Consider the following 8,844-nt stretch of genomic DNA (forward strand, 5'->3'; position numbering starts at 1 on the left):
CTTTATACAAAATGGAAGGAATTTGTTCGGGTACAATATGACAATGATTATTTAAAATCAACTTTCACCCATTTTTGTTCGTTACAATTTGAGTATGACATAAGTTGTATGTACCTCTATTTTAAACATTATTTCAATGTCAGCCTCAAATTTCTCAAAAGTTATGGCAGATATTTCCACAATAGAAAAATTAGTATTTTAGATTAAACTTTAGAAGGGCTGAAAGTTCATATTTTTGCAGTTATGTTTAGTTAAAAGAAATTTCCAGTTTTGTTTCTTCACTAAAGTTTTGTAAGTAAAAACTAAATTTTTCTTTCAGATTGAAGCAAAAAAAACCCTGCTGTTTCTCACAGTGGTGGACCTTTCACAAATGAATTCTTTGAGAAGATAAAACCGATGTTATATTTTGACCAGGAAACTGCAGAAAATATCACAAGCATGAGGAAATGGTGTTCTTTTCTTGAAAAGCAATGGGTAACTTGATAATGATACAGTGGTAATAATAGGGATGGATCATGTCTGAATGAATCATATATGTTAATGGAAAGATCAAGTCAGTATGACATATATATCATGGAAAAGGATGGATCAAGTCTGAAATATCATGTTCAGTCTAAATGCTCCCACTTGCAACCAGCACAGCATCAATCCTTGACCAGGTGGTGCATTTTCTTGTATAATATACATCATCTGCAAACAGTGTATATGTAGTGTAGGTAGATCTTCTGACCCATCCTACATGGTCAGAGCAAGATCTATCCGGTTCTATGTTTTTAATTTATAACAGTGTAGACTTATATCTGCTGGCACATGATATACTGGCAGACCAAGTTCTATGTTTTTAATTTATTACAGTGTAGACCTATATCTGCTGGCACATGCTACACTGGTAGATCAAGTTCCAAATTTTTAAATTTATTACAGTGTAGACCTATATATGCTGGCACATGCTAAACTGGCAGATCAAGTTCTAAGTTTTTAATTTATTGCAGTGTAGACCTATATCTGCTGGCACATGCTACACTGGCAGATCAAGTTCTATGTTTTTAATTTATTGCAATGTAGACTTATAGCTGCTGACACATGCTACACTGGCAGACCAAATTCTATGTTTTTAATTTATTACAGTGTAGACCTATATCTGCTGGCACATGCTACACTGGCAGATCAAGGTCTATGTTTTTAATTTATTACAGTGTAGACCTATATCAGCTGACACATGCTACACTGGCAGATCAAGTTCTATGCTTTTAAAATTATTACCATGTAGCCCTATATCTGTTGGCACATGCTACACTGTCAGATCAAGTTCTATGTTTTTAATTTATTACAGTGTAAACCTGTATCTGCTGGCACATGCTACACTGGCAGATCAAGTTCTATGTTTTTAATTTATTACAGTGTAAACCTGTATCTGCTGGCACATGCTACACTGGCAGATCAAGTTCTATGTTTTTAAAATTATTATTGTGTAGACCTATATATGTTGGCACATGCTGCACTGGCAGATCAGGGTCTATGATTTTAATTTATTATAGTGTAGACCTATATCTACTGGCATATGATACACTGGCAAATCAAGTTCTATATTTTTAATTTATTACAGTGTAGACCTATATCTACTGGCATATGATACACTGGCAGATCAAGTTCTATATTTTTAATTTATTACAATGTAGACCTATATCTACTGGCATATGCTACACTGGCAGATCAATTGCTATATTTTTAGACCTGTGATGTTTTCTTACTAAAGTGTAGACCTAAATCTACTGATACATGCTACACTGGCTGATCAAAATCTATGTTGTATACTTATCACTGTATAGATGATATAGATCTGCTGGCACATGCTACACTGAGACATGAAGGTCTATGTTCTTCACATATGACAATGCAGACCAAGATCGCTGACACATCTTTTGCTGCCATATTTAAGTGTTCTGCTGTTTGCATAAACTGTAAAATATTACGATGACCCACCCATCATGACGTTGCAGGTGGGCTTATTAAGTGTTGTAAATATCTGGCAAAATTTTGCAAAACTGGGAGGTAGCCTGTGATCAGGTACATGTTTATCATTGGGTAAATTCAATAAACTGAGAAGTAAAATGCAGGAGATCTCCATCAAATTCCAGTGTTCAACTAGTGGTTCTAACTGGAGGTATTTAATGTATTTTTCAGTGCTTTTAATGTTCTGGGACACTCCATGTGTACGATATGTTAGCTTTACTGAACTTGAATAGATTATGTAATATTGCACTGTCTGTAATCTGGTGCTATTCATCCATTATTAGCTCTCTTATTAGCCGGATGTCCATGCATGTGTTAGAGCATGCTTGTTATTGCTGCTGCTTGAAAACTAGTTTGTAGATTGACATGAAACTTTAAGTATACATTCAACCTAAGGTCAAGTAGGTCACAGGTGAAAATGGTGCTACCTGCACATCCAAAATACCAATCAGTGATCTTGAAAATGTTATCATTTCTCTTGAATGGAAAGTCATATTTACATGGGGTTTTCACCTTGAAAACGTATTATGGTATTGTATTGGTCATAAATGAAAATGGTAGCTATCTTGAAAATCTTTTGATCATTCCTTTACCTGAATGGCTGGTCTTAACACTGTTGAGGTTTTCTTTGCAAGACTTTAGTTGATATCCAATGGTGCTGATTGCCACATTTTCCCTTCTGGACAAGAAGGCATGCCAAGAAACAACTCATCTCTTTATTTTTCTTAAGGAATTAATGACACATGACATCTCTTCCAAAGTTTACCTGAAGACACAAATGCATATATACATGTAAAACAATGAGACACATTGTAAATATAACTATTTCCATGTTCTTTGTTTGTAGACATCCTTCACACTTCCCTTCACTCTTAGAAGTTATAATTAGTTGCTGAAACTCAGATATTTTTTTCTGCTTTGAAATAAAGCTATGCTTTTTTCCTTGGTTTGGTTATTTTTATTTCTTGATAATACCATTGGGTGAAGTGATGAAATTGTGATCAAACACTTGGAAGTTTCATCCTCAATGTAGCTTAAAGGTGCACTACTGGATATATTTTCAAACTTTTTACTTTGTTTTCTTTTTCTTCTGCTTGATTCCAAATGTTGACAAATATTAAAATTAATCTAATGATGGATCTAATAAGGCTGAAAATGGTGTTTAAAGATGGTCAAAGGTTGAAGTTCGTAGAGTTTTCCTTGTCTAAAAATAGAGCTTGTCAACAAATAATATGGTCACACAATGAATCAAACTGGTAATTTAAGGGGCAAAAAGCACCAGTGGATGTTTATGCTTTCATATTAATTTATGTGATAACAAAAAGAGTATTTGCTGCTGTCACCCATGGTATAAAAAGTTGAAATACATATATTGATGTATTCTCCTGTTTCTATGCAGTTCGAGAGCAGAGGATAAGGAAGTAAAATGGAGGGACAGTCAGACAGTCATGAATACATAATCCTGAGATTTCTCAAATGTTCATGGATCTAAAAGTCATGCTATTTTTGTAACTTATTTAAACATGACTGTCAAAACACAAAACACAAAAACAAATTAGCATGTCTCTAAACATAATGTCATAACTAATAACTAGAACTCATTTACTATACTGAAAAGAATTGTATTTGAGTTTTTAATATTAATTATATGGTTATTACATCCATCTATAAACAACATAACCACTTGCTGAAACATTACACTCCATTTAATGTAATAATATGATATTCATATTGCTCATAATATATATAATAATTTTCTATTCAGTTGTCATGACTGTAGACGGAATGGTTGTGAGGTACATAGGAATAATGAATGGGAAAAGGAAAACTGAAAAAAAAAACCAATATATAAATTTATTATTATTATTATTATTATCATCATTATTTATGTTAAACACTGATTTAAAAGGTCCTTTATCCATTATATGGAACGCATATCCATTCCTCTGTGACTAATTTAAGGAAAAATATCGCTGTGGTCTACATTTGCTGCAAACATCTATTGAAAATCATGCCATCAACTTGACCATTAATAATCGAGTGTGTGCAGTTAATTTCTTCTTTTTCTTGTATCAGCATACTCCGAGTCATTTTCCACAGGTCTTAAGTCTAAAACTGTTGTATATTTTATACTTTCAGGTATTCATTCTTTTTCCTTCATGTACAGATGGGATTTCCTCAAAACACGTTTACTCTTCTGGGATGTGGGTCTTAGTCACGTTACATGGAATCATCAGCCTCTATGGCCACAGCCGCAGATGTTCAAATGTGTGTAACTTATTCTTGTGCACTACTTATAAATTCAAAAACAATGCTAAATGCATTTCAGAATCGGAAAGTTTTACTTCGATTATTTATGTATACTCAGATGTTTGACAGCACTTCATGGGTCAGATAATTATGTTATTTTGTGGACTACAATTCTGGAATTTTGTATTTTTTCATATTATGCAGTAGTGCTCCTGTAATCGGTCAGTCGATTCTGCAATCGGTAATCCTATTGTTTGCTTCCATCATGATTAAAATGGAGAGTCCTCATTTCTAATATTTCATGCTGAAGCAGCTTCTATTTGTGTCAGAGGGCATCATGGGATCTTGAAAAATTTGTTTAGAGGTCATCATGACAAACTTTGTATCAGAGGCAATCATAAAATCTTTGTATCAGAGGCAATCATAAAATCTTTGTATAAGAGGGGATCATGGGATCATCAAAACGTTGGATCAGAGGAGATTCTGAGATCATAAAAACTTAGTATCATAAGGGATGATAAAATATTGGTATCATTGGGGATAATGGGATGTTTTGTATTGGAGGGAACATGATATTATGCAAACTTTGTATCAAAGGTGATCATTAAATTTTGTATCAAACACTCATTTCATATTAACTCAAGATTCATCTGGATAGACCTGTCTAGTAGTAGAATTGAACTTGGGAAACATTATACGTTTTCTTTCCAATGTGTTTTTGTCCATATATCTTGTCCTAACTTGTGTAAATGTTGGAACAATATCTTTCTGTTTTTGCGCTACTGGTCATATACCAGAGGTGCTTGTGCAATAGTCTGTTCTGTTGTCCAACATATGTCGTCTGTCCATATGTATCCTGTAGTCTGCCATCTGATCTTCCATAAACACAAGTTTATTATCACTACTCCACTTAAATACTTACAAGATCACCATGAAACTTTATCCCCAAATTTATCTCCGAATTGACCTTACATGAAAACAATGCATTTTTGAAATCTGGAAATTTTTTTACTGCTTCTCCTCTTGAATGAATTTTCTTAACCACATTGGTCTTCACTAAAGGATTTTTTACATGTATTGTGTCTAGTTAGGACCTGAATAAAAAAGGTCTGATCTGAGATCTAACATGGCCACTATGGCAGCCATGTTGTTGAAAACATTGGTATCGCTACTCTTAAATGGATATTCATATCAGCATGGGTTTTCACAGAAAGACTTATGATGTCCAGTTGGACTTAAAATAAAAATGGTACAGATGGCAACCGTTGCAGCAGAGTGAAAACCTTATAACTACTACTCCTGATGGCACAGTCATGTCAGCATGGGATTTTCACTAAAATGTTTCTTATGATGCCTTGCTGGTCCTAAATGAAAATGGCACTTCCCTGATTTCATATCCATTACGGTTAGTATGTCAGCCTTCTTCAACATCGTGCTGTCACAACTCTACTTGAACAAAACAGGCATAATGATGTGGGGTTTCACTAGAAGACTTCTCATGCTGTTCAGTTGCTCATAAATGAATCTAGTTATATTATGTTGTTTAATGTGACCACCACTGCAGTCATCTTTAAACTATTGTTATGGCAACTCCTGTAAATGATAGGTCATATCTTGAAAATAGTATTATCTCTAGTCCTCTCCAAATGGCCGGATATATCAACAGGTGTTTGCACCAAATGACTTCTTATGATACCTAGATGGTCCTAAATGAAAATGGTGTCAATCGTACATCCAACATAGCTGCCACAACAGTTGACTTAAGATTCTTTCCCATTATGGCATATACCAATGTTGGCTTTTCTCTATAAGTCTGAACATCATTCTCCCCTTGTATGTATCTTCAGTATGAGTTTATGAGGCCAGGGCATTGTATGCTTTCAGTCTAAAACTGTACCATCTGTGCGCATTTTGCCTTCCCACCTTTCTAGAAAAAGTCATCAGGTGCTTCACTAAGTCAGAATCTTACTGTAGTTTAGCTCATCCTGGTAGCTCCCACCCCAACCAACACCTGTCGCTAATACTTACAATGAATTACTATTATTAAAATCTGGATTAGGGCCAAGTCAGAAGACCATGGTATTCCATATGTAGGCTGTAACTAAGGAGTCGGACTGGGGTGACTTTTTTTTTTTATCTGCCTTCCAGTGCTAATGTAGAGGAATTAACTTGTTAGCACCATAAAAGGAAAGTGGTGCAATAGCAGCAGGTAATATTACAGAATTAAAATTAATTCCCCCCTAAAAAAATCATTGTATTTTGTCATGGTGCACAATACAAAGTGATTAGTTTGTTTTTTCTAAAGCATCAGTGATTATTTAAATTATACGATGGATTAAAATGAACAGGATACAAGAATCATGAGTTGAACTTAACGTTTTGGAAGGATGACATTTCAGTTTGTTTTTTTTAACTTAAATCCATTGAATAATAATAATTCTAGCGAATGATATTCGTTCAGAAACCAAGTTTTTGAAAGGTAAAAATATATGCAGTGGTCACTTGTGTACACAGGAAATTCTGACTTATTCGCAATAGTATCCACTATTGACAGGTTTGATTATATTTTCCATATAAGCAGTCATCACCTGTATGTGTGATTTGTTTGGCTGACATCCAGCAGTAATCTCTTCTAATGGCAAATGTCTTGAAAATGTGTACATGGCAATAGATGCAGGAAATTTAGTCAGCAGTAACAGTACTGTCAGCAGAATTATCATAAAGGCATTATTAATATAAAAACTGTCATTAGAATGACGGTATGGACCATTCATCAATCAAGCTACAGACAATAAATCCAAAATACAATATCAGCACTGTCTTTAAATAAAAACATTCGGCATGCTTCAGATAGTGAATTTGTAAGTCAAAACTTGAGTCCAGTCAGTATTTAAAGACCTCTTTGTAAGCCGAAGTTCTGATGTTTTAACCCTATCTACACCTTGGTGGATTGTACATATATTTTAGAGCTTTGTCACTGTCAGAGTCATTTGATTTTATGAGTTGTTTCCCTTAGTATGTAATGCCAATTAACCAACAGTGTGTAACACCGACGTGTTGTACCTCTGCTGAAAATGTTTGAGGCAATTGACTTCAAAAGATACGTTGTAAGTTTAACATTGAAAGTAAAACATATATAACAGAGAGAAGCCATTACTTGTGTATTTGAGGGAAGCAATGTATTTGTACAAACACGGACCTGCAGTAGAAAATTGCTTATTTCTGAGTCCATTCCATTTTATCTGTGCTCCACTGTTCATGATCCTGTAGGAATAGTGTTCCAATTTGAACATCTTTATTTTGATTTGAAGCTAATGCAGTTCACAGAACCAAAACACCTAAATATCTGAATGATCTGCCATGTTGTTAAGTTTGATTGGTTCTTTGTACACTAAATATGTAATGGTCACAAAACTATTTAGCCTGTTTGCTATGTGGCTAATTAAGTTTGATTATTACTTGGTACACTAAATATGTAATAGTTATGAAACATTATCAGGCAGGTTACCTAGAGGATACAACAGTACGATAGGGGCATTTGGAGTGCTGATATAGCAAAATGCATTTTTAAATTTAAACTGTAGATGATCTAGCTTCTCTTTGATTGAGATCAAGTGAGCATGTTAGCAGAAGTGCCTTGATCAAACCATAAACTGTTGTACCAGATTTTAGTGTTTAAGCTTATATAAACTTTTCTTTTACAGGAGTTCCTTGTTCTGACCCAAAATTGTTGTGCCAGATTCTAAGCAAATCACAGCAAGCTGTTTCTTCAAGTCAGTCTTCACTGGAAGAAAACTGTCATTGGGGCAGGAACTTCATAGTGTAACTCCCACTAATGGGAACTTCTTTTTTGAGGCTTTCTCCAGTCAGCTTCAATGATTAAATTATGTTCTACAAACATCAGCACATCTGCATCAGGAAGTAGTTGCCTTTATGAGGACAAACAGAGTATTGCATGTAAATAAACATTGCACAATGTCAGTCCACAAAAGGGAATATGAAGGATATTATTTTATTGTTTTTAAATTTAAAATAATGCCTTGATGAACATATACTGTAAGCATTATAGGGAATCATGAACAACTCACTTCTTTCGTGGCTTTATAATCATCTATATATATATATGTATACACACACACACACACACACACACATATATATACATGTGTTGTTTGTTATCTTTCATTAGATGCAGAATATATATATATATATATATATATATATATAGAGAGAGAGAGAGAGAGAGAGAGAGAGAGAGAGATTTTTGGTGCTGTATCTGTGAAGTCCTTGATTAATAAATCATTTTAGTTAAAGAGGATGAGAAGCAAATATGAAAGAAAACACAGTTCTGTTACATTTTATGATTTAATGAGCCAATATGGAATGATGCTGAATCATTAATCATGTTTGGTCAGGTAGGCACTTGGGATAATCCCAATGAAATGTATTACTGATTCTGTATCACTCTATACAAGATATTTACATGATGTGCTGGATTTGAACTGTGTCAGATCACAACTTACCAAACAATGTACTTTGAGTGTGCTAGCTAACACGTCATGCAGTGAATGACCATAACAA

The 8,844-nt window shown here is 34.2% G+C and overlaps 1 long non-coding RNA gene across 1 annotated transcript; it reads left to right on the forward strand.

The window, feature by feature from the left end:
- The first annotated feature begins 330 nt into the window (after nt 1–330).
- Nucleotides 331–8,301, forward strand: LOC149784728 (uncharacterized). The gene is made up of 3 exons (XR_016413946.1): nt 331–474; nt 4,153–4,281; nt 7,968–8,301. It is a non-coding gene; the product is annotated as an uncharacterized LOC149784728 (long non-coding RNA).
- The last annotated feature ends 543 nt before the right edge of the window (nt 8,302–8,844 follow it).

Source organism: Sinohyriopsis cumingii, chromosome 14, assembly GCF_028554795.1.
Source record: "Sinohyriopsis cumingii isolate HCF-2022 chromosome 14, ASM2855479v2, whole genome shotgun sequence".
In the NCBI taxonomy this organism is placed as follows: Eukaryota; Metazoa; Mollusca; class Bivalvia; order Unionida; family Unionidae; genus Sinohyriopsis; species Sinohyriopsis cumingii.